This window comes from Mesocricetus auratus, unplaced genomic scaffold (assembly GCF_017639785.1).
Source record: "Mesocricetus auratus isolate SY011 unplaced genomic scaffold, BCM_Maur_2.0 Super-Scaffold_4256, whole genome shotgun sequence".
NCBI lineage: Eukaryota > Metazoa > Chordata > Mammalia > Rodentia > Cricetidae > Mesocricetus > Mesocricetus auratus.
In genome coordinates, this window is record NW_024429182.1 from 39,755,873 (window position 1) to 39,781,628 (window position 25,756).

Sequence of the window (25,756 nt, forward strand, 5' to 3'; positions counted from 1 at the left end):
CAGTTACCATATTTACAAGGGATAATTTGAGTTGGGAACAATAAAAAAGAGAGAATTTTTGTGAAATGGCTTAAGGCACATTGTTACCTCAAGATCATTGGGCTCTTGTTGTAGACTCTGTAATCCCTATCCTTCTCTCTCCTACCCACATTACATTAGAGTTTCTGAGAGCCCTAAGTTCTTTTCTCAGCACACGAAGAGGAATTGTATAGGAAAGCAAGTTTCAGATCCAATACAGCATGTATGATTTCTACCAACCAAGTATGAGAACATTCAACCCACATGTTATTTAAACTCTGTGAAATTCAAGCTCTCTGTAAGAATCTCTGTGACAAGAGTCTTGAGGAAGGTTTAGTCAACCTTCCTCCTGTGAGATGGGAGACTCCTATGATCTATTCAGGATCACAGGAGTCTCCCATCAAGCCTGTGCCATGGCATGATCAGGAATCTTAGGAATAAGGAGGATCTGGGAAGGCAATCATGGCCTAAGCAATGAGGTCCTAACACCATCTTGCTATGAGCAAATTCACCCATCCTTGTTGTATCGAGAATGGAGCAATTATACTGGAAGTCAGAACATAGAGTGACTATTAGTTATGGAATACTGAACAGGCTTTTTCAAAATGCTTTTATCCTACACGATGAGTATATTCCTTATTAGAATACTTCAAAATTTACCTTCTCTGGCCTATAGAATCATTAATTTAGTACATATATAGCACATGGTTTATGCTGAAGTATTTAAAATGAACTTTAGAGAATATAAATTTGATATAACCTGTTACCAAAATGGTGTGTCTGAAATGTTTGTAGCATTTCCTTCAATGACTGCTATAAAATTTTCTTCTGTAAAAAAAAACATTCTTCTGTTGAGTTGCCTATGCATAGAATTTTATGTTACAAATTATGCAAAAATGTATACAATTTTCCCAAATTATGCTTATATCATTTAATTAGTAGACAGAAACATTGAAAATTGAACTATGAAGGCGACAGTTCTTTTCACTACATTAAAGACTGAAGGGCAGCTCTAGACCAATAAGGAGTCCAGAGCCTCCCTCTAGTTCATGTAAAGCTTTGGTTCTTACTTTTGGTTTAGCATTAATGAACTTTTTAAAATGATTTTTTTACAATGCCTGTCTGTCTTGACTCCAGGAGAGTCTATAAGAGAAACACATTCAAATTCCTTTATTTGATTCTCTTTTAATCAGTCAGTAAAACATTTTAAACATATTTAATTTAGCTCAGTAGAAACAGCTTTCAAGTTATTCCCCAAAGTCTGTAACTATAAACTAAGCACTACTTTTTTCAAAATAAAATTGTTAGCCTGTACTTCACTAAAATTATAAACAGTCAAAACATAATAAGTCTTTTTGAAATAGAAATAGAAAATCTTAGCTATATCTCAAAAATGAAACAATGTGGATGAACAACTTCAGTAGTTTGTGGGCAACTGGGCTGGGGTACTCAAAATTTTTTTCCCTTCTCCCTCATGTGAATGCTAGCCTTCCCCTTGTCTGTGCTGTGTGCCCTTCCCTTCATATTCCATCTCAAGCAGTACCCTCTGCTCCACGGTTCTTTGCTTATCTGTCACTTTACGTACTGTGTGTACTGTAGGTTAAGCCCATGGTTTTCCCACAAAGCCAGGCTATGAAAAATATGAAGGTTACGGTATTATTTCTTGTACGTCCTCTTCAAGAGCAGTGCTAGATATGAAGTAAATACTTATAAAAATGTGTGTTAGATATGAAGTAAACACTTATAAATGTGTGTTAAATATGGGAATGGATACCAGTAAAATGGGGACAATGGTACCATCTAGCTTTCACGGCATTTTTGAAAATGAAAGCTATTAAGGTGTGATAAGCTAAAATTTAAAACAAATAGCATTTCTTCTCTCAGCAACACAAGCTTTGTAAATGATTGAGAAATTGCACTAAGTCAAAAATTTCAAAACTGTCAGACATTTTGATCTAACACATGCAATTAGTAAGTGCTGGCATTGCAGAAAGTAAATCTAAAACTGCCCAGTCCAATCACCCATCTATTAAGTTCTGCTTGTTTGGCCTGGGCTTTGATGGGGTTAATAAGGACTGTGTATGTCTCAGACATAAGGAGAAATGACAGGAAAGCCAGCTGTAGCTGCTGTTTGCCTTGGCCGCCCTGCCATCTGAGCTTAATAAAGTAGACCTGTCTCTGGGCTCTCTGGAGGTGACATGAAGCAATGGGCTGATGCAGGCCACAGGAGGCGCCAGGTCCTGACAGGCTAAGGTGTGACTTGCTGAATCATAACCATCCCAGACATCTTAGGACTAGTAAGTGGGTGATGGCCATGGGAAGGAGCTATGTGCAAAGTCCACAGAGACTAGGGAAAAGAAAGGGCAAAGGAGATTACTGGTCATCTGGTCTCTCAGTTAACATGCAAACAAACGGCGAGCATAACAGCAAACACAACCTTTGAGCATTATTTCTCCAAAGCGTATTTACCAAGTGCTCACTTGCTTATCTCTGAAGACTTGGTTAAACATGAATTTGTAATATTGTGTTTCTGACTTTCTTGCTTTCTGTTTTTGTAACTGTTGTTGTTTTTCTATTTTTCAGCTTTTGAAAATATATTACCTGCTTTGACAGTTTAACTCTGACTCTCAGGAAGAAATAAAGGGAAAGGGGAGAACACACCATTGAAAAAAGAAAGAAAAGTATTTTCAGTGAATAGGGACTGTAGCTAATGACTTATAATTATATACTCAATATATATTATTATGTGTAATATATTATTAAGTATAGCATGTAATTATATATATAATATATTAAATATGATATACACATATAATTATATGTGCTATTCCCCCTCTTAAAAACACTAATATTTAGAAAAGATTAGGCAATTCTTTTGATTTATGGCTTCCTTAGGGGCTTTTATGAGACTAGGACTTACTGTATAGCCATGATTGTTCTGCTACTCTCTTTATAAGCCAAGCTGACCTTTGTGCCATTGACCTTAAATTTACTCCATTTGTACAATCTACCTTTTCTTAAAATAAAATAAAAAAGAAAATGTGTCAGTAGTAATGTTAAAATTTATCTTGTTTTGTGAATAAGGCATACAAACACATCAAAAGATTTGCATACATTACTATACTTAATTATCAAGAGGAATTTAAAAGTTATTTAAATAAATATAAATGTTTTATGTGTTTTTCTTGTGGTCATTTCCTTACACGTTATTCAAGTGTTTTACTGGCATGACTTTTGCTCTAATTGACAAGGAATTGTAATTTGTTCCTTTGTAAAGATTCAGAACTAGGGACATACTTGGAGAATAACAGATTCTTAAATATGTATTATGAGTCATACATGGACACAATTAAGCATCCAGTATATAAAACTGATTGAGCTACATAACTTTAGAATGTCAATATTTATCTTTAATCATATTACATACCTCTAATTTTTCATATATTGAAATGAATCACAGAAGTACAAAACACATATAAAGGAATATTTTTCTCATAAAAAACCCTTTGTTTTAGAAGTTGTACATTGATGACAAAATTAAATTGGAACTATAAAGAATATCCATGTATCTTCTTTCATAAAACACATAAAATTCAACTGTCAAGAGCTCACTACACAACTTTGTTGGATGTAATGTATCATTACCACCCATGGGCTGTAGTTCACACAGACATATACACACTCTGAGCCTCTCAAAGTATGTAATGATATGTACCCACTACAGTGTCTCATGGATTTTTTTCATGCCCCAAAAGTTTTCTATCTCAGCATCTTTGGTGCACACTAAGCATTTTACCTTTGTCAGAATATTATAGCTGGCATCCTACTGCATGTTTTGAAATCAGTCTTTTTCACCCATCAGTGTGTCATTTCTTTTTTTTTCATGCATAGAAACAATTGGTTAACTATGTTTTGTTTACACAATAGCCTTTGCTTAATTATACTGTCTTTATTCCTCTCCTGAATAAACTTTAGTTGACTCTGTGTGTACATGGATATTTGGTTTGCTATTTTATTCCGTTGATAGTTTGATGGACTCTTTTCCCCATGCTGTCTCACTGTAATGTGACTTTTGAAGTTAGCTAATGCTTATTCCTCCAGTTTTGTTCCTGTTGTTTAATGTGGAGGTTAGCATTCTAGGTCTTTTGCTTCTCCACATAAATTTTAGAAATAGTTTTGAAATATCCACAAAATAATTTACTAAAATTTTGTTTAGGATTTCATTGAAACTATACACAAATGGGTAGAACTGATACCATGAGAATAGTAACTTTTCCTATAGCAACATGAAATACCCCATTTATTTAGTTCTTTGCTATTTTTCAAGGGAGTTTTATGGATTTCATCATATAGATGTTAGATATTTTCTTAATATACAGCTGAGTACTTCACTTTTGGAGGATGCTAATGTTAAAATTTTTAAATTTCAGATTTCACACATTAATTGTTTATACATAATGAAACAACTAAAAATTATTTATCAACCCTCTGTAGTTTCACCTGGTTATAATTGCTCTTCAGTCCTAGAGTTTTGTATTTTTGTTTTTAATCGATGTTCTGGCTTTTTACACAATCATTGGCTTCAACATTGAATGAGTGGCCTCAGATAATGAGGTAGGAAATAAGTGAAGAAATATTTTCTCTGCTTTTGTCTTCCAGAGTAATACTAGAAAATTTCTAAAATATCTTTCTTACTGAACAGTAAACATTATCAGTCTACTCATCTAGGTTTGGTGCTTTCTTTATAAAAGGTAATGATTCATTGATTCAATTTCATAAATAATTATAAAAGGTAATGATTCATTGATTCAATTTTGTAAATAATTATTAATTCTTCTTAACCTCAGCTGATTTAATCTTGTATGAAATTAGATATTTGTTCTAGGAAATCAAAATAGTTGGTATTGAGTTGTTCATAATATTCCTTTATTATGTTTTTAATATACATGTGAAACTATGATAATCTGTCAGTTATCATTTTCATAGTATTAAATTCTTCCTTCCCTTTAAGGATATATTTGTGATTTATTAAAGCTTGCCTGAGGATTCAGAAAACAAATTGAGCCAGAAGTCATAGAAACTAGGCACACACCTTTAATCCCAGCAGCCAGAAGCTAGGAGATGGTGGTGCACACCTTTAATTTTAGGACTCAGGATTAAGAGATAAATGGATCTGAATTCAAGGTCACCTAGGTATTGAATCAGTGTTAAGTGAAGCTTTTTCTTTGCTAGCCGCTTTGGTTTATCCCCAGCCAGTCGCCTGGGCTCTGCCGCGCCAGCCTGGTTCTAGAGCCGCATCAGTCCCAAATAAACACACAGGAGGCTATATTCATCATGAAGCTGTTGGCCTTGCTTGTCTCTTACTGGCTAGCTCTGCCTTAAGTAATTACCCCATAATTGTTAATCTAAGTATGTTTCTTACCTGAGAATAGTTCCCGGCGTCCTACCCCCATGGCGTCACATGTTGACTCTCTTGTGTTTTCCCTTCCCAGAATCCTCCTCGACTCCTAGTCCCTCCTATCTAGGTTTTCTATTGGCCAGACAGTACTTTATTGACAAATGCACAGGCAAATAACAGGACTTCCCCAACATCGTAGGAGGAAGTCTGATGCCGCCATTAAACATGTGACTTATTAGAGGCGCATGCAGATGAGGTAATAAAAGGGCGGTTTACCACACCGCTAACCACACCCACTTTAGGCAGGACTAAAGACGTATACGGCTGGACGTAAAGACGTATACGTACGTAGGCGGAAGTACGTCACTAGCCAGGCCCCTTTAAGGATATATTTGTGATTTATTAAAGCTTGCCTGAGGATTCAGAAAACAAATTGAGCCAGAAGTCATAGAAACTAGGCACACACCTTTAATCCCAGCAGCCAGAAGCTAGGAGATGGTGGTGCACACCTTTAATTTTAGGACTCAGGATTAAGAGATAAATGGATCTGAATTCAAGGTCACCTAGGTATTGAATCAGTCTTAAAAAAAAGTAAAATCACATGCTTTTAATCCCAGATAGAAGCAGGGTCTTCAGTATTGAATATCAGGCATTCATTCTCCAGACACACTGAAGATAGGTAGGCTCAGTATCAAGGAGGATAGGAAGACATTGAAGTCTCAGGATTATCCAGCCACCCTGAAGACAGGCAGCAGTTTGAGGCTTGGTGAAGAACTTATGTGTGGATCAGCCCTTTCAGCCTGAGCTTGAGATGAGAGCCAGGGGCAAATTGCTTTGCTTCCCTGATCTTCAGGTTGAATTTCAATATCAGTATCTGTGTCTTTTATTTATCGTGTTACACTTCTCTTTCGTTGTTTATCCTGAAATAGGTTATCTTCTGTTTTTTTTAATGCATCTTTGTTGCTTTTGTTGGTTTTCTATGTTGGTTTTCTGTTTCCATTTCGTTGGTTTCTATTTCTTTTTTTTCTTTCTTCTTGTGGCTTATTATGGATTTAACCACCCTTCTTTTTCCAGTTTTCTAGGGTAGGGTCTTAGAATTTTAGGACAATTTTCTCTCCTAATATATGCATTAATACCTCTACTCTCTCACTAAGCCCTGTTTAAGATATTCTACAGTTGTATTTTAACTTTTTATTTACTTAATTGAATTATTTTGCATCCCAACCAGTTTCCCCTTCCTCCTCTCCTACCATCTCCTCCCCACTCCCTACTCCCCACTCCACTTCTGTTTCTGTTCAGAAAGTGGTAGGTCTCCCATTGGTATCCACAAAGCATGCCATAATACTGTTGCAGTAATACTAAGCACCTTCCCTTATATTAAAGCTGGTCAAGGTAATTCATTATGAGGAACAGGTTCATAAGAGCTAGCCAAAGCCTTAGGGGCAGCCACAACCCACAACTCCCATTGTTGGTAGTTGAACAAGTAGTCCAAGCTACACAACTGTCACATATATGTAGAGGGTCTAGATTGCTCCTCTGCAGACTCCTTCATTGTACGTTCCTATCAGCCAGGTTAGTTATTTCTGTGGGTTTTCTTGTGATGTCCCTGACCCTGCTGTTTCCTACAGTTCCTTCTTCTCTTCAGAAGGAATCCCCTAGCTCAGCCTAATGTTTGGCTATAGGTCTCTGAATCTGTTTCTAACAGTTACAGGATGAAGGCTCTCTGATGACAAATGGGGTAGTCACCAATATGATCATAGGATGTCCAGTTCAGGCTGTATATCCACCACTGCGGGGAGTCTTAGCTAGGGTCTTTCATGTACATTCATGGAAATTTATACCTGATCCTGAAATGCATCCCATTTATAGTTATCTTTTTCAGTACTCTTCACCTCTATCCACTTTCTGACTTCCTCCACAGCTTGCTCAGCTTCCTTTCTTATAATACCCATGCCCAATTGTCCAGGGCTGGTACTTCAAATCGTGGGCTGGACCTTCCTACAGCAATTAATAGTTAAGAAAACAGGCCCCCACACATGCCCATAGGTTAATCCAATGGGAATATTTTTTCAAATGAGGTTCACTCTTCTCAGGAATGTTGAGTTTTATAGTTTCTACTGTCCCTACTTTTAATTTTGCCCAAATTACATCTTGTTCTATATGCAATCTTTGTAACCAGCTGTTACATATGATCTAATATATTCTTACTCTGCTCCATAGATACATCTTATTAATTTTTCCCTTATTTGAAAAGTTTTACTGTATTTCTTAACTCATTAATAATATTGTGATAAATATTTTATTTGGAAGGTCTTTGTAAAAGCTCATTGATATGTTAAATTTGGGGGGGGATATGTACTTCATTCCTACCAAGTTATATATATATATTTTTTTTTTGCTCTCTCCAGGCCTCTTCTTTTTTTTATTTTATGTTATTTTATTTTCCAGTTTAAATTTAGATAAGAAACGAGGTTGCTTCACAAGTCAGTTACAGGTCCCTCTCCCATTCCCTCCCCTCCTCCCGTGCCCTCCCCCCAAACCCCCCCCCCCGTTATCCCCTCATTTCCCCAGGGAGGGTGAGGCCCTCCATGGGGGTGTGCATAGTCTGTCATTTCATATAGGGCAGGGCCTAGACACTTCCCCAAGAGTTCAGGGTGAGAGTGCACCTCACATTGTTCTATGGGAGTCCAAAACCGTGTGTATACTTGGGATGGGTACTGATCTGCTGCCCAAGGCTCAATAGATTCCCTAGGCCTCCTCACTGACACCCAGATTCAGGGGTCTTGATCAGTCCCATGCTGGATTCCCAGGCTGATGCCTGGGATTCAAGAGTTAACCTTTGTCTGGTCAGCTGTTTCTGGGGGTTAAACCAGCCCGGTCTTAATCCCTTTGATCATCAGTCCTCCCTCTCTGTTACTGGCTTTCTTGGGTTCAGCTCAGTACTTAACCAAGGGAGTCTGCGTCTTCTTCGATCAGCCACTAAATGAAGTTTCTGTTTCCCAGACTCTCTGGCCATAGGATTGTAGGCTGGCACTCCCCAGATCTATGTCTAAAATCCACATATGAGAGAGTACATGCCATGTTTCTCTTTTTGTGACTGGGTTACCTCACTCAGGATGGTTTCTTCTAGTGTCATCCGTTTGCCTGCGAATCTATCCATGTTTATCGCCATGCACAAAACTTAAGTCCAAATGGATCAAAGACCTCAACATAAATCCAGCCACACTGAACCTATTAGAAGAGAAAGTGGGTGGTACCCTTGAACGAATTGGTACAGGAGACAGCTTCCTGAACATAACACCAGTAGCACAGACAGTGAGATCAACAATTAATAAATGGGACCTACTGAAACTGAGAAGCTTCTGTAAGGCAAAGGACACAGTCAGCAAGACAAAAAGGCAGCCCACAGAATAGGAAAAAATATTCACTAATCCCACATCTGACAGAGGGTTGATCTCCAAAATAGAGGAGTCTAAAATGGCTGACAGGCACTTGAGAAAGTGCTCAACATCCTTAGCCATCCGGGAAATGCAAATCAAAACAACTCTGAGATACCATCTCACTCCTGTCAGAATGGCTAAAATCAAAAACACCAATGACAATTTATGCTGGAGAGGGTGTGGTGAAAGGGGGACACTCCTCCATTGCTGGTGGGAGTGCCAACTGGTTCAGCCACTTTGGAAATCAGTATGGAGATTCCTCAGAAAAATGGGAATAAACCTACCACAAGACCCAGCAACTCCACTCTTAGGCATATATCCAAAAGATGCCCATTCATACAACAAAGATGTCTGTTCCACTATGTTCATAGCAGCTTTATTTGTAATAGCCAGAACTTGGAAACAACCTAGATGTCCCTCACCCGAAGAGTGGATAGAGAAAATGTTGTACATCTACACAATGGAGTACTATTCAGCAGAAAAAATATTGGAACCTACCAAGTTATATTTAAAGGTATTTGTCCTCTATATAACTTCTCTGGAACTTAGCTTTTAGTATGTAGAGAAAGCAATTACCTGAATGGCAGTTTAGTTATATACTTGATCCCCTCTCTTCCCCTTTAGTCACCTCCCCTCCACTTTCTTTTTCCGGTACCTCACACCTTTTCTTCTTTTCCCCTACCATCTTTTCCTTTCCTATTTTAATTTCTCATCTTGTCGTGATGATAAAACAAAATAAGTACACGCTGAAGACATCTACCGCTTTTGCACAGGATCTCCGGAATTCTGTTCCTGAATCAGAGACTCACAGTCACCTGTAACTCCAGTTCCTTTGATCTGACACCCTCTTCATGCACATGTGAGACACACATAAGCAAAAATACAAAATAAATTGAAAAAGAAGGGATTCGTTATATTATTATACATGTATTTCAGGAGCAGAAATCTTAACTAAACTGTCTAAGAGAGATTTCATTGAGTGTGGGTAGAGATAAGAACATCTGGACTAGAGACTAAAGGAAATGGCAATGACATAAACATTTCTATAAATGGAACTCATCAACTCAGAAATTAATTCAGAATTTCTTGGGCTAGAAAAACATTTGAATTAAATATATTCTTTCTGAACAGATATCAAATGTAAAATCTTAAAACCATCTGTCCTCTTACTGAAAGTTTGAACGTTTAAGTTAGGTACATCAAAATAAAAATGTCTAGCATGTTATTGAATTGCCAGGCAACACTGGTAATCTGATATCTCACAACCAAGTGCCAGGAATATGTTGGACACAGTGAATGCATCCCCAAAGCAAGTGAGTCAGCACCAGCTATTTCAACACTTGCTTGAAGGAACCACACAAATCTTCAATGAGGATGAAACTATCTTCAAGCTTTGTTGCTTCTCTTTTGCAATGCAAACACTCATAGCTCCTCTCACTGGCCTTCAAATGAGATAGAGTCATGGAGCCAAGATGTATTCTGTTCCATCCTACCGAAATACTAACAGTGAAGCCTACACATCACTTCAGTGCACTGAGATTGGGGGATCACACCCTTATCCCCAGGACAGAAGCCTGTGGTCAAAACCTCCCAGCTGGGAGACAGGTCTCTCTTCGGGAGCACTTCAGACTGCCCAGCAGGAGAAGGAAGAGAAAGCATGCCTGTGTTCCTGTACCTGGAAATGCTCCATGTAAATTTAAGAACCATGTTTCCTTCTTGTACAAATGTCATTTTCACCTGTAGTGGGCTCTGGCTTTGCTTGTACCTTTGTTTTGTCCTCAAAGAACTGCTTTGAAATAGAATCTGTTGAAGACAAGAAATTTTCTCTCTCAGTTTAATAAGCCTATATAGAACTTTTGTGGGTCATAAGAAACTTATACAAATTAAGATTTGTGCCTCTGTCCTGTACAAGAAGATGTGTTTGTCTAAGAGACTAGACCCTCCAGACTTTATTCTTTACAAGGTTAAGATGGATGACTGACAGAGACAAATGACCCTAACAAATATTTTTTCCCTGGCATTGAACCTGCCAAGAGTGAAGCTTAACATGGATGACTGAATTCGTATCTGTGCATTGGTTGAAACATGATTTTTATTTGGTGGAATGAATAAAGCTTTTTGAGATGTCATTGAATGAAGATGTGAGAATCAGCTAATTTCTAGTGCAGAGAGTTTTGAGGGGACAGATATCAAGCAAAGAAGATGTGTTTTCTCACATGAACTAAATTAAATATGGCACATATTTCAAGTTTTTAATTTTTCAGAAGGTAGGACCCTGATAGTTTAAATAGTTTTGTCTTTAATATAATGTCTATAGTTATTTTCTATGCGGGCGAGTTGTGTTATTTGGTCTAGTTAAAAATGTAGGTGTTCACCTTGCTCACCTAGATGAGGGAAATTCTGTTCTTTTGTTACTGCAGATAATGTTATATCAAATTCTAGAAATAGTTTAACAGTCTAGGAATCTTTTGTGGCTACTTGAGAATATTTGCTATGAATTTTGGCATTACAGAAATATTTAGGTAGAGATGATGTGTGTTTTAATTATGTTATTCAGATAAAATTTATTGGAAACTACACTGACAGGTACAGTTGGTATTATAAAGGTCATGAAGTTTTCAAGTGTTTGCTAATTCTCTTTATCTTTTCAATTGCTAGTAACTGCAACTAAATTATTCTTTCTTTTGGTGTAATAACCTTATATCACTATATATTGGTCTAAAATCAGTATCCAATAATTCTAGAGAATATGGGCTCATTAGAAATACTCAGTTTTAGACACATGTGATTAATTTCCTTTCAATTCTGTATCCATTACAAAATATCCCTTTTCCAGTAATAATTTTATGTTCTTTGTATTTTAGACCATAGTTATTTGTTTTAAAGAGAAAATATATGTAAAATGCCATATGTAAAATGTTATTTGTAAAGCACATATTATCATACAAAAGTCAATACATTTTGTATTGCATATATGAATAAAATATTAATATTTAAATGTAAATATATAATTGTTTCATTTTCTTGGATGTTTCTGACAATCCAATAGTTATTTAATAATTGACAGCTAAGTTTGTCTATCATGATTTGGTAGGTACCACGCGTGATGAACTGTTTATTTTGGCAGTATGTATTTTGTTGCCATATACATGGGTTTATTTAAAAAGATATATAAATATAGTTATTAGTTATGCACTATGCAGTTTCTAAATATTTTATTTTCTTTGGAAAATAGTATATTTGTTTCATAACATAGTTGTTTTCAAAGATATGGAGCAAATTCTAAGTTTCGTTTTGATGAAATCTTTGCGTTTAATTATCTTTTATTTTTTTCAAACTCTGTAACTAACATTCTGCAAGAAAATAAGAACCTTGAAACTGGTTTAAGATGTGTGAGGGAGAATCATAGTTCTCTAAAATCAAATATCCATTCTGGTTTCAGAAATTCATTTTGGCAACTAATGCTTTAACTTAACTTATGCTTTAAAAATATAATAGCTTTAATTTAACAGAACTTTAACCGCTATCCAATTCTTATATTCATTGCATTAAAATAAAAGTAACATAAAAATAACATAAAATAAGTGAGAAAATTGTTGATTATAAAAGCCTATTTTAAAACGGACATTAGTTAAATAATCACTGTCACCTACAGGCAAACCATAGCTTTTGAGGGCTTTATTTATTTATTTATTTATTTATTTATTTATTTATTTATTTTGGTTTTTTGAGACAGGGTTTCTCTGTAGCTTTGGAGGCTGTCCTGGAACTCACTTTGTAGACCAGGCTGGCCTCGAACTCACAGAGATCTGCCTGCCTCTGCCTCCCGAGTGCTGGGATTAAAGGCGTGCGCCACCAACGTCCGGCCTATGCTTTCTACTTCATTATCATTCACTAATACTTAAATTTTTGTCTTGTTTGAATTAACTAAAATAATAAACCTGAGATATGGGGATATAAGACTATGGACAAAAACCATGTGTAGATTCATGTTACCTCACAGTGAAGCAAATATCTTTAATTTAATTTAATCCAGTGGCCCCCAGCCTTTCTAAAGCTGTGATTCTTTAACAGTTCCTCATGTTATGGTGACCCCAACCATAAAATTATTTTCATTGATATTGCATAACTGTAATTTTCTTACTACTGTGAATCATAATACAAATATATCTGATATGCAACCCCTGGGAAAGGGTTGTTTGAGAACCCAAGGTGGGTCATGATTCACAGGTTGAGAACCACTGCTTTAGTCACTCAGAAGCCTTCAGCAAATGGTACAGATGCTTGGAAGCACAGATTTGGAGCAGACTTGTTCTGTGTTTGCTGCTTATAAAAGGTGCAGGATTCTAGAACTGTCACTATTTCCATTTGGGCTTCAATTTCTCATATCTAAAATGAGAATGCCAGAAACAGATTCTTCAGGCATCAAAACAGCTTAAATATTAGAGACCTACGACAATATAAGCCAGTTTGTATACACCACCTCACTTCGCACATTTCTATGCATTTATAGGGATGATTAAAGTACCTTGAAATAGCTGTCAAGATACCACAATGAGAAATACACACTATTAATAACCAATTTCCTTTAAGCTGAGATTTCATGGTGTGTATGTGTGCACATGTTCATATGTATATATACCTGTATGTGCAGTGTGCCTGCATGTGTGCATGAAGAACAGAAGTAGTTATTTTTTGATTGGGTTTCTCATGGAAACTGTCACTCACTGATTGGGTAGATTTGCTGGAACTCCAACTCTCCTTCCCAGAACCTACATTACAGGCACGAACTGTTTTGCCCAGTCTTTTACATGTGTACCAGGAATCTCAAATGCCTATATGGAAGATACTTTACCAACTAAACCATCTCTTTGACTTCTATGTTGATTTTATTTTATACAAATTTTGCATTTTTTGGTATGGCTACAGTCTTTATAGATTCCAATTTAACTATTATCAAATCTTTATTAAACTATGACTTTGGAAAGTAACAATATTTTTTTAAGTTTTCTCATCTGTAACGAAAATAGTAGCAGTAACTGTCATAGGATTATTGTGTAGAATAATTATTCCACATATGTCCTAGATGTCACCACCACTATCGTCATTATCTTCAATATATGAGGTGTAAAGTTTCAACTCAGCGGTAACAAATACACAATGAATGCTTAAAATAAAGGAGACAACATAATACAAGGAAGACTGTAAATAAAAAGGAAAACAAATATGTCAATTCCAGTTCCCTCTCCCTCCCCACCTCCCCTGGCCCCCACCAACCCCCATCCCATCCCCTTTCTGCTCCCTAGGGAACGTGATGTCTTCCATGGGGGATTTTCAAAGTCATTATATCATTTGGAGCAGGGCCTACCCCCTGCCCCGTGTCTAGGCTGAGAGAGTATTCCTCTATGTGTAATAGGCTCCCGAAGTCTATTCGTATGCTAAGGATAAATACTGATCCACTGACAGAGGCCCCATAGATTGTCCAGGCCTCCTAACTGAGAGCCAGATTCAGGGGGTATGGGTTCATCCTATGCTAGTTTCCCAGCTATCAATCTGGGGTTCATGAGCTCCCCCTTGTTCAGGTCAGCTGTTTCTGTGGGTTTCTTCAGCCTGGTCTTGACCCCTTTGCTCATCACCTCTCCCTCTTTGCAACTGGATTCCAGGAGTTCAGCTCAGTGCAAGCAGCTTTTCAACTAATAGACAATAAGATAAGTTTGAGTATCAACCACAATTTGGAAAAATTGACAAGGAACAAAGCTCGTGGCATAGAGGTTTTCTATTGAGTTAAAGAAGTCGTTTATTTTAAAGTAATATATGAATTGGTTCCTAAATACTAGAAGTTATTGTGAATCTGAAATGCCAAAAATTAGAAAAGAAAATATGTCATGTATGTCTTTATGGTCAAAAGAATACAAAATTGTAGAACATGGGAAAACATGGCAATATGAATGGGTCTTATTTTAATCCCACTAAAGACAATTTTTTGTTGTTGTTGTTTTTGTTTTGTTTTCGAGACAGGGTTTCCTCTTTATTGTTTTGGAGGCTGTCCTGGAACTAGCTCTGTAGATCAGGTTGGCCTCAAACTCACAGAGATTTGCCTGCCTTTGCCTCCTGAGTGCTGGGATTAAAGGCGTGCACCACCAACTCCTGGCAAGACGAATTTTTATAGTAACTCACAAAACAGGAAGTTCCATACTATATATATATATATATATATATATGTATATATATATATGATATTTGTGTTGGTCAATATGATTATCAACATGGCAGATCTAGACTCACCTAAGATAAAAAGAAATTCTGGTATTTAAATATTTGTGTGAAGTCCTTTGGTAGGGCAGCTGCAGTAGGCTAACACACACACACAGACACACACACACACACACACACACACATACACACTCTGAAGTAAGAGTAACAAATTAAATAGAATTACAAGAAAGGGATGGTCAAGTCTAGGACACTTATATTTTACAGATCTGGCTCCTTCCGGAGGCTCTTTTCACAAATACAATACAGAAGGGATGTATGGCCCTCATGAGGATCTTGGTTTGGGGACTTTTGAGGAAACTGGAAAGATCTGAGTATTAACTGAGTGTTAGATCACAGTATATTAATTTTAGTAGCTTTATAAAAATCTATGCAGAAAATGAATTTTCATTAAAAATAACAAGGTATCTTTATTTGCTACATCATATAATCAATTGATTTTTTAATGCTTAGGAATAGAGTGAGTGAAAAATAGGATCCAGAAACTTTCAGGACTCTTAAAGTATCTGATAGAAACTTGGGGAGAAATGTTCACAAAGTCAGGCCACCTGCTTTCTTCCCTTCACTGCACTGTGTCATTTAATCATGGTGCAGTCTGAGTTCAGAAAAGAAAGCAGAAGCCTTTGTTAATTCACAATTAACCTTTGGATTTGGAATCAGGAAAAAATGATATACAATGGCACTGCAGAATCCACAAATAGCAGAGAACTAAGTCAAACAGGCCTTGTGAAAGCAGGGCAGAAATCCATAGTTCTTCTTGTACTTCATGTCTTAATTAAGGTTTCTATTGCTTTAATGAAACATCATGATCAAAGAGCAAGTTGGGGAGGAAAAGGTTCTGTCTTACACTCCCACATTGATGATCCTCATCTATAAAAAATCAGGGCAGGAACTCAAATAGGGCAGGAACCTGAAGGTAGGAGCTGATGCAGAGGCCATAGTGGGATATTGCTTGTTGGTTTGCTTCCCATGACTTGCTCAACCTGGTTTCTTATAGAACCCAGGACCACCAGAGCAGTGATGGAACAACCCACAATGGGTTAGGTCCTCCTCCAACAATCACTGATTGGATGGGAGGCTGGGAGACCTGGTGGGGAGCATAGGGAAGGAGGGTAGGGAGAGGGAGCTGGGATTGACATGTGAAACAAGCTTGTTTCTAACTTAAATAAAAAAAAGGAAAGAAAATACCTTAGAGCCACTTCTTATGAATGCATTTTCTCAATTAAGTTTCCTCCTTTCAGATGCCCCTAATTTGTATGTCAAGTTGACATAAGACTAACAAGCATATGTCTGTAGAATGAATAATATAAATCCAGAAACACTCACTGGGGTTAAAACACTAGAGAGGTATATAAGTATATAAGATAGGAACAGGGTCTCAGCACTAGCATTCAGTCTCCAGCCATGCTGAGTGAATCTGAGGATCAGTGCAGTGAGAACCTCAGTGCAGTCTGAGGATCACCCCTTAGTTCTGATCATTGGTAAAAGTGAGAACTCTCCAGTGGCTGGCCACTTTATTTCTCTAGTCCTGGGATTAAATGCATTTTCTCTGTTGCTCTTTTAGACTGATTCATTCTCATGTAGCTCTGTGTGGACTTGAACTAACAGAGATCCATCTGCCTCTGTCTCCTGAGTCCTGGGATTAAAGGTTTGTGTCACCACTACCTGGCCTCTATGGCTGTGGATAGCTTTGCATTCTGATCTCCAGGAAAGCTTTATTAGATCATAAACAATATATCACCACACACGTCATGTTCCTGCTTCTTATGACCATACACAAAATGACCAAACAAAAATAGCTGTTAGTGGTGACATTGGACTAACATTTAAGAAATTGAACTTCCTGCACTTACCAGCTGTAAACATCGGATAAAATACAAAACAACTAGCACAAGGCTCCAACAGACAAAACCAGAAATGTACTGGAAGAGGTTCATTGCACAGATGCAATGAACATGGGTGAATACAATCCAGCGCAATCCTCTCCAAATGTGCTAGGCAGCCTCTGTTGTAGCAGTAGGTGAATGGCCCAGCTAAGATCCAAGAAAAAGCAGGCTGGCTTCCATCCTAGAGGAATGGGAAAGAGATCACAGCAATCGGGGTCATTAGAGAGGTCAGAAAAAAATGTCACAAACAAAGCCAAAGGGGAGGAGGAATTCTATGTATTAGCCTTGCCTCACTCTCCCATTGATCTCTGAGCTGTGCCTGTTTGGAGAAGACTGAAAAGAAGCCTACCGGAGATCTGAGCTGTTCCTCATCACAGTCAAAAGGGTGGGTGTGATGTGATATCGGTCAAGGTAACTTCTTGATATGATATATGAAAAATCAAATCAAACTACATAGAAGTAGAAAAGAACACATCCCTCACAGCATAACACAGTAGAAATCTACAATACCATGTTCTCCTATGAATCACTGAACATATCATTGCTTCAGACCTGATGTGGAATGAGTGTTCTGGGATAGAATATTACCCGTTTTGTTCAATTTCTGGAGCCTCCAAATGTTTAGAGTTAAATCTATGGGTTCAATTTCTTATGTAGGCACAAATTTCAAAAGGGAAAAAGGTTTTCATGTTAGACATTTGACATTTAAGGAATGTGTGATCCTTTGTTAGCACATGATTTTATACACACCGGCTTTCTTTGAGGTAGAAAACTATGTCTTGTCCAGCAGAACACTGTCAAACATTGGAATCTGTGCCCTGTAAACCTGCAATACTATGTCCTGTTACTAATTAATCTTCCTTTGTGACTAAGTGGTTATTACATCATTTTATTTAAAATTTTAAGTAACAGAGTAATGCTCCATATTTAAATAGTGAAAAGGATCTTTTCCCTAGAAGAACTGGTGGGGGTGGTGCTTAGGGAATGCAATGTACATTTCAAGGTCATTTTTAATTTCAAGTTAATGTTTTATCAATTAGAAGACCCACTTGATTTGAGAGCATTCTGTGTTTTAGTTTAAGAAACCTGTTTCATGGATTGGGTTTGCAAATCTTTATATAATTTAAGTAGCTAAAGACTTATTGACCTTGAAGATTTAATGATACCATTGCTGATAATTCTAACATAAGCACAGATGAGCACCCAGGACTCCAGATGCTCAATCTTTCTCTCTCTCTCTCTCCCTCCCTCTCTCCCTCCCTCCCTCCCTCCCTCCCTCCCTCCCTCCCTCCCTCCCTCTCTCTCTCTCTCTCTCTCTCTCTCTCTCTCTCTCTCTCTCTCTCTCTCTCTGTCTGTCTCTCTCTCTCTCTGTTGCCTGTTACCAGGTTCAAGATAACTTTGTTTGCTAAACTAGAAAAATATTTTGATACCTGAAGTAAAACAAAGTGACAATATTAAGGTACAAATAATCATTAGTTCTCTTTCCTCTGCATATGTAACTCATAGGAAATTTCAACAACTGGAGCATCTGTTGAAGATAGGGACCTGAGGCCTAGTGCTATGCTCTGGCCACTTGATGACAAATTCAGTGGCCCAGACCCTTTTGATAGTTTCTCTGATGAGGGACCAGCCATTGTGATCACCAGTGTTTTTTTACCTTTTCACAAGGTTATGACTTCTAGTGATGTTGGAGGATGCTGCTTTAAGCCCAGGTTATAAGTGTTGATATTTTCTGTGTCTAATCCAACTGGACTCAGATCTAAAGAGCTATAGTAAGGAGAGAGGGGAGTGACAGGTATTGAGTAATGGACCAAATCTACCAATATTCTAAAAATGTTTCTCAGTGGTTGCTTCATTTTAATTGTTTAAATTTTTTAACTCATATTTGTTTATATTACTCCTGTTTTAGTGCCTTTTAAACTCATTCCTCTACAAACTAATAAGAAGTCTGATTCTCACTATTGAGTTTACAGGAGTCAACATGATTTTTACAATGTAATCTTTTAATTATCATTGCTATTTAAATCAAACACAATAGTTCCAATACATTTTGTAATTTACCCCTTAAGTTAACTCTACTAAAAATCAGGATTTGGTACAATGTAGAATTTTCTTATTCAATAGTCTATTTAAACATGTTTTTAAAGATGCTGGGAATTGTATCTTCTCAATTTTCCATCATTGGAGATTCAGGAAGCAACAAGGATGCCCTGTCAAAGTCGAGCCACTTTCTAGTTCCAGGAGTTCAACTTGGAGATAAATTCAGACTGCTTGCAAGTCTAAAGAAAACTCAGTCTCTCCTCACTCAAATCTATTGTCTGTTTATTAATGTGTTTTACCCAGCAGTCATGAAAGAACCTTTTGAGAAGATTACAATTGCTCATGAACTTGATGACATTATTAGTTTATATTCACAACAAATGTAGTCCAAAACTTTTCACATTTTTTGTTTAATTTTTCTTGGTAATAAGTTGTGGATGTTAAACACTAACATAGAAACATATTTTTTCTTCATTTCTAAAAGAAATCCAGAGATGCTTCATCCTACAGCAGACTGGAACAAATGATTTTAAACAAAATAGTGTTAGTTTATATGGGTAATAAATAAAATTCCAGAATTAATTGATGGTATTCTAAAGGCAGGTTTTATTAACTCAGGTTATCTTGGATTTATCATGTAGTCTAACATGGCCTCAAACTGATTATCTTTCTGCCTCAGTTTCCCAGGTTTGCCACAACTAATTTTTATGGTCTGTCTATTAAAAGACAATGGGAAAACCCAGAGTACAACTATTCAAATGCTTAAAATGTTAATGATTTTCTGACTGAATATGAATTAATATAGTGAATCTATAATGAGAAAAAATATAATTCAAGATCTATGTAAAAACCTATCCTTAGAGCTTGGGAGATTGATGAGTGGCTAAAATGTCTGTCATGCAAGAGCAAATACCTGAGTTCAGATCCCTGGTACCCACAGAAAAACCTCCACATGGAAATATGCTTTTGTAATGCAGGTGAAGGGGAAGAGAATCAGGCAGACCCCTGGAGTTAACTGGATAGCCATAATCACTAAATTAGTGATCTTGAGACAGGTGGTGGTGGTGCATGCCTTTAATCCCAGCACTTGAGAAGTAGAGGCAGGTAGATCTCTGTGAGATCAAAGTCAACCTGGTCTACAGAGTGAGTCCCAGAACAACCATGAGAAACCCCGTGTCAAAATACCAAAAAAAACAAAACAAAACAAAATAAAAAACAAAAAACAAATGAGCTTGAGGTTCAGAAAGAGACCTTGTCATGGGAATAAGATGGAGAGTAACTGAGAAAAACACGAGTTTAACCTCTAGCCTGCACACACATGTACATCATGTTTACACATAACCTTACACAATTTCACAGGAAAATATAGAAGCACATGCTCACATATATGAAGCGAGCACACACACACACACACACACACACACACACACACACACACACACACACCACAATTTCCATTAAGGTTATAGCAGGCTAACATAAACAGGATTACAAATTTCAGATTTGAGAAACTATACAGTATTTCTTTTTTTTCTTTTATCATTTTTATTTTAATTTTAAATAGCTTGTTTTACATGTCAATCCCAGTTCCCTCTCCCTCCCCTCCTCCCGCACTCCCCTCCCCCCCAGCCTCCCACCAGTATTTCTTTCAGAAATGGAGAAAATATGTCTTTATTTCTGCATAAAGTTTGGGAGTACATTTCTTATGAATACAAACCAATAATGTCATCAGGTTTATGGTCTATTGTAATCATCTCAAAAGGTTATTTGAGGACTTATACATGATTTCAATATCTGTGTGATGTGGGATTTCTTTCTGTTTGATGTGAATATGTGTTGCTTCTTATTGGTTGTTGAATAAAGTTGTTTTGGCCAATGGCCAGGCAGAATATAGCTAGGTGGGAAATCCAAACAGAGTTACAGAAAAAGAGGCCAAGTCAGGGAGATGCCATATAGTTGGTGGGAAAGCAAGATGTGAGGTAACAAGCCACAAAACTCGTAGTAAAATACAGAATAATATTTGGGTTAATTTAACTGTGAGACCTAGTCAGTAATATGCCTGAGCCATTGGCCAAACAACTGTAATTAATGTTAAACCTTAGAATGGTTATTTGGGAATTGGCAAGTGGGCTAAGAAACCTCCAAGTACATGAGGTACTCAACATGGGGTACCAATATATAACACAGTTTCTTATTTTTTTTGTTGTTGTTATTTTTATTTAAATTAGAAACAATCTTATTTTACTTATCAGTTCTAGTTTCCTCTCCCTCCCTTGCTTCCATGCCGGATAGCGATCCAATATCCCATCCCCCTTTTGCTCCCTAGGGAGGGTGAGACCTTCCATGGAGGCTCATCAAAGTCTGTCACATGATTTGAGACAGGGCCTAGGCCCTCCCCTTTGTCTCTAGGCTGTTAGAGTATCCCTCTATGGGGAATAAGCTCCCAAAGTCCATTCATACATTAGGAATAAATACTATTCCACTACTAGAGGCCCCATAGATTGCCCAGGTCTCCTAACTGATACCCAGGTTCAGGAGGCCTGGATTGATTCTATGCTGGGTTCCCAGCTGTCTGTCTGGGGTCCATGAGCTACCACTTGTTCAGGTCAGCTGTTTCTGTGGGTTTTCTCAGCCTGGCCTTGACCCCTTTAGTCATCACTCCTCCCTCTCTTTAACTGGATTCCCAGAGTTCAGCTCACTGCTTAGCTGTGAATCTCTGCTTCTGCTTCCATCAGCTACTGGATGCAGGCTCTAGAATGGCATATAAAGTAGTCATCAATCTCAATACAGGGGAAGGGCATTTAAGCTAGACTCTCCACTATTGCTTAGATTCTTAATTGGGGGTCATATGTGTAGATTTATGGACATTTCCCTGGTGCCAGATTTGTCTATAAACCTACAATGGCTCCCTCTATTATGGTATCTCTTTTCTTGCTCTTCTCTATTCTTCCCCCGAGTCAGTCTTCCTGCTCCTCCATGTCCTCCTCACCCCACCTCTTCTTGCCTTCTCTTTCTCCTAACTCTCCTCCCCCCCACCATTGCTCAGGCGATCACTCCCCTTTCCCCTTCTCTGGCAGACTATCTATGTCTCTCTTAGGGTCTTCTTGTTTCCTGACTTCTCTGGAGGTATGGATTGTAGGCTGGTAATCCTTTGCTCTATGTCTAATATCCATATATGAGTATCCAATACCATATTTGTCTTTCTGTGTCTGGGTTACCACACGCAGCATGATTTCTTATAGTTCCATCCATTTGCCTGTGAATTTCAAAATTCCATTGTTTTTTCCCACTTAGTAGTACTCCATTGTGTAAATGTACTACATTTTCTTTATTCATTCTTCAGTTGAGGGGCATCTAGGTTGCTTCCAGGTTCTGGCTATTAAAGATAATGCTGATATGAACAGAGGTGAAGAGATGTCCTTGTTGTATGAATGGGCATCTTTTGGATATATGCCAAAGAGTAGAATTGCTGGATCTTGAGGTATACTGATTCCTGTTTTCATGAGGAATTGCCATACTGATTTCCAAAGAGGCTGTACAAATTTAGACTCCCACCAGCTGTAGAGGACTGTTTCCCTTTCTCTACATCCTCTCCAGCATAAACTGTGATTTTTATTTTTGATTTTAGCCATTCTGACAGGTACAAGATAGTTTCTCAGAGTTGTTTTGATTTGCATTTCCTTGATGGCTAAGGATGTTGAGCACTTTCTTTAGTATCTTTCAGACATTTCAGATTCCCCTTTTGAGAATTCTCTATTTAGTTCTGTACCCCAATTTTTAATTGGATTTTTTGGTATGTTTTGGTGACTAGCTTATCAAGTTCCTTGTATATTTTGGAATTCACCCCTCTGTCATATGTGGGGTTGGTGAAGATCTTTTCCCATCCTGTGGGCTACCATTTTGTCTTGTTGACTGTGTCCTTTGCCTATAAAGCAAATAAACAGCCAACGTCAAACTATATGGTAAGAAACTCAATGTGATTCCGCTAAAATCAAGAACAAGACAAGACTGTCTTCTCTCTACGTATCTCTTCAATATGGTACTTCAAGTTCTAGCTAGAGCAATGAGACAACAAAAGGAGGTCAAGGATATACAAATTGGAAAGGAAGAAGTCAAAATTTCACTATTTTCAGATGATAGTTTATATAAGTGACCCCAAAATTTTACGAGAAAACTCCTACAGCTGACAAGGACCTTCAGTAAAATGGAAGGATAGAAGATTAACTCAAAAAATTAGTTATGCTACTATATATAGATGATAAAAATCCTGAGAAAGAAATCAGAGTAACATCATCCTTTACAATAGCCATCAACAACATAAAATATCTTGGCATAACTCTAATCAAACAAGTGAAAGACCTATCTAGCAAGAATTTTGAGTCCTTAAAGAAAGAAATTAGAGAAGATACCAGAAAGTGGAAAAATCTCTCATGCTCTTAGATAGGTAGGATCATCATAGTAAAAATGACAATCTTGCCAAAAGCAATCTACAGATTTAATGCAATCTCCATCAAAATACCAGCACAATTCTTCACAGACCTTGAAAGAACAATATTCAACTTTATATGGAAAAACAAAATCCCAGGATAGCCAAAACAACCATGTACAATAAAGGAACTTCTGGAGGCATCACCGTCTCTGTCTTCAAGCTCTATTATAGAACTATAGTACTGAACACAGCTTGGTATTGGCACAAAAATAGACCGGTAGACCAATGGAATTGAATTGAAAACCCCAATATTAACCCTCACACCTATGAACACCTGATTTTTGACAAAGAAGCTAAAATTATACAATGAAAAAAATAAAGCATCTTCAACAAATGGTGCTGGCATAACTGGATGCTGTCAATTAGAGGACTGCTGATAGATCCATGTCTATTGCCATGCACAAAACTTAACTACAAATGGATCAAAGATCTCAACATAAATCCAGCAACACTGAACTTCTCAGAAAAGAAAGTGGAAGGTACCCTTGAACCAATTGGTACAGGAGACTCCATCCTGAACGTAATGTCATTAGCACAGACACAGAGATGAACAATTAATAAATGTGACCTCATAAAACTGAAAACCTTCTGTAACATGAGTTCTAATAGGTCTCAATCATAATAGCCCAGAGTCAGATATAGGGGAAAATGCTGGGAGATCAGATAGAAAAAGAAGCAAAACCACAGCCTCCTTATCTACTCAACTTTCCAACTGAAAAGAGACTGAGCTCCTGTCTCCTCCTGGCTTATCACTCCCTCTCTTTCTGCCCAGCCATATCACTTCCTGTCCATCTGTACAGACCTCCAGACCTCTATGATTAACTAGCTGCGAGCTCCACCCACTAATCTTAAGGCAAGCTTTATTTGTTAGAATATAAACAAGATATCACTACATCTGTGTCTCCTCCAGAGTTAGATTTTGAAAGACAAGCCCCAATAGAAGGCCTGTTGAAGCCTTAATATAAGGACCTCAATAGCTGTTTTGATTTTCCTGATTAATTTCTTTTATCAGATGAGGATGCAGAACAAATCCACTTTAGATACTGGATTTGCTCTTTCTATGTTGTTTTGCTTCCCTGGCTCTAGGACTCTGAAAAGCATATTTCTGCTGTTTGTAAATTATCCACTCTAAGTTGTTTTCTTCTACAAAACAAGGCTATGATCTGAGTCTTTTAAACATGTGACATCGCCAAGTTTTCAGTGTTCTGCTGTATAAAAAACAAAGCAGAGAAACAAAAAAAAAATCCATGAATTTGAGGGAAGATTGATGACTATACTGTGGCAGGAATAACTATGTTACTTCAAATACTAGGTCATGGGAACTTCATTTAGTTCTGTCTCATAAAACCTGCCTTCAGATTCACTTGTCATATTGGGAACTATGGGAAGACCACAGAATGATTTCATTTAAGACACAGCACTCAAATCTCTGTTCCAGGCACCATTAGACTCCTAGCATGTGGGTAAATAAGACTTCAGATGCTTCTAACTCCTAACCATTGAAAATTCTTGCTTGTCTCAAACACCATAGAATTGAGAAAAGCTGACATTGTTGTGTCTTGATGAACTTTCTAACAAAGTTCAAGGTAGATCTCAAATTATGTTGCCTTTTCAGCTACTGAGTTTTACAATAATTCACTGTGCAACTTAAAATCCAAACTTAGGAAACAGTTACCACTGTTGAGTTGTTTGCTGAGTATGATGGTAAATCAGAAAAATACCTTGGGGACTCATGAGTATGTGAGGATTCAAATAAGAGCAGTGGTGAGTTTGTATAACTGTTTAAAGTATTTATAGGTTGAGAGGATATTTTCATTTATTCTTCCATAAGTAGAGTCTGGATAGTATGCACTGTTCATAGGGTTTATTGGGATCACTTACAGGAACACAAGTGAAGAGTTATTTATGTAGCATGGGTTAGTGTCTGAAAACTTCATCACGAGAAATCTGCCCGAATATGGGTAATAATTCACAAAATCTGTACCCCTGGCATTCCTTTTCTCACATATAGAAAATTATGACGAAGAGTATTCTCTTTCATAATAACCTTTTCACATCCTCCAAACAATATGAATGTTGTCTTCAGCAGCAGTGACTTACTAGTTCTAGTATATAACTAACAGCAGTATCAAAAGCCTTTAGACTTTGTTGGGCCCCAGGGACATCTGTGGACAAAAATTCATAGGAAGATAACATAGTCCTGCCGCTGAGA

General features: G+C 37.4%; 1 long non-coding RNA gene across 1 annotated transcript in view; it reads right to left on the bottom strand.

Moving 5' to 3' along the window:
- The window catches only part of LOC106020976, an 88,643-nt gene that overhangs the window by 41,291 nt on the left and 21,596 nt on the right, over positions 1–25,756 (bottom strand). Inside the window, exon 2 of the long non-coding RNA XR_005877544.1 lies at positions 16,983–17,196. This is a non-coding gene — a long non-coding RNA (uncharacterized LOC106020976). The remainder of the gene's footprint in view (positions 1–16,982; positions 17,197–25,756) is intronic.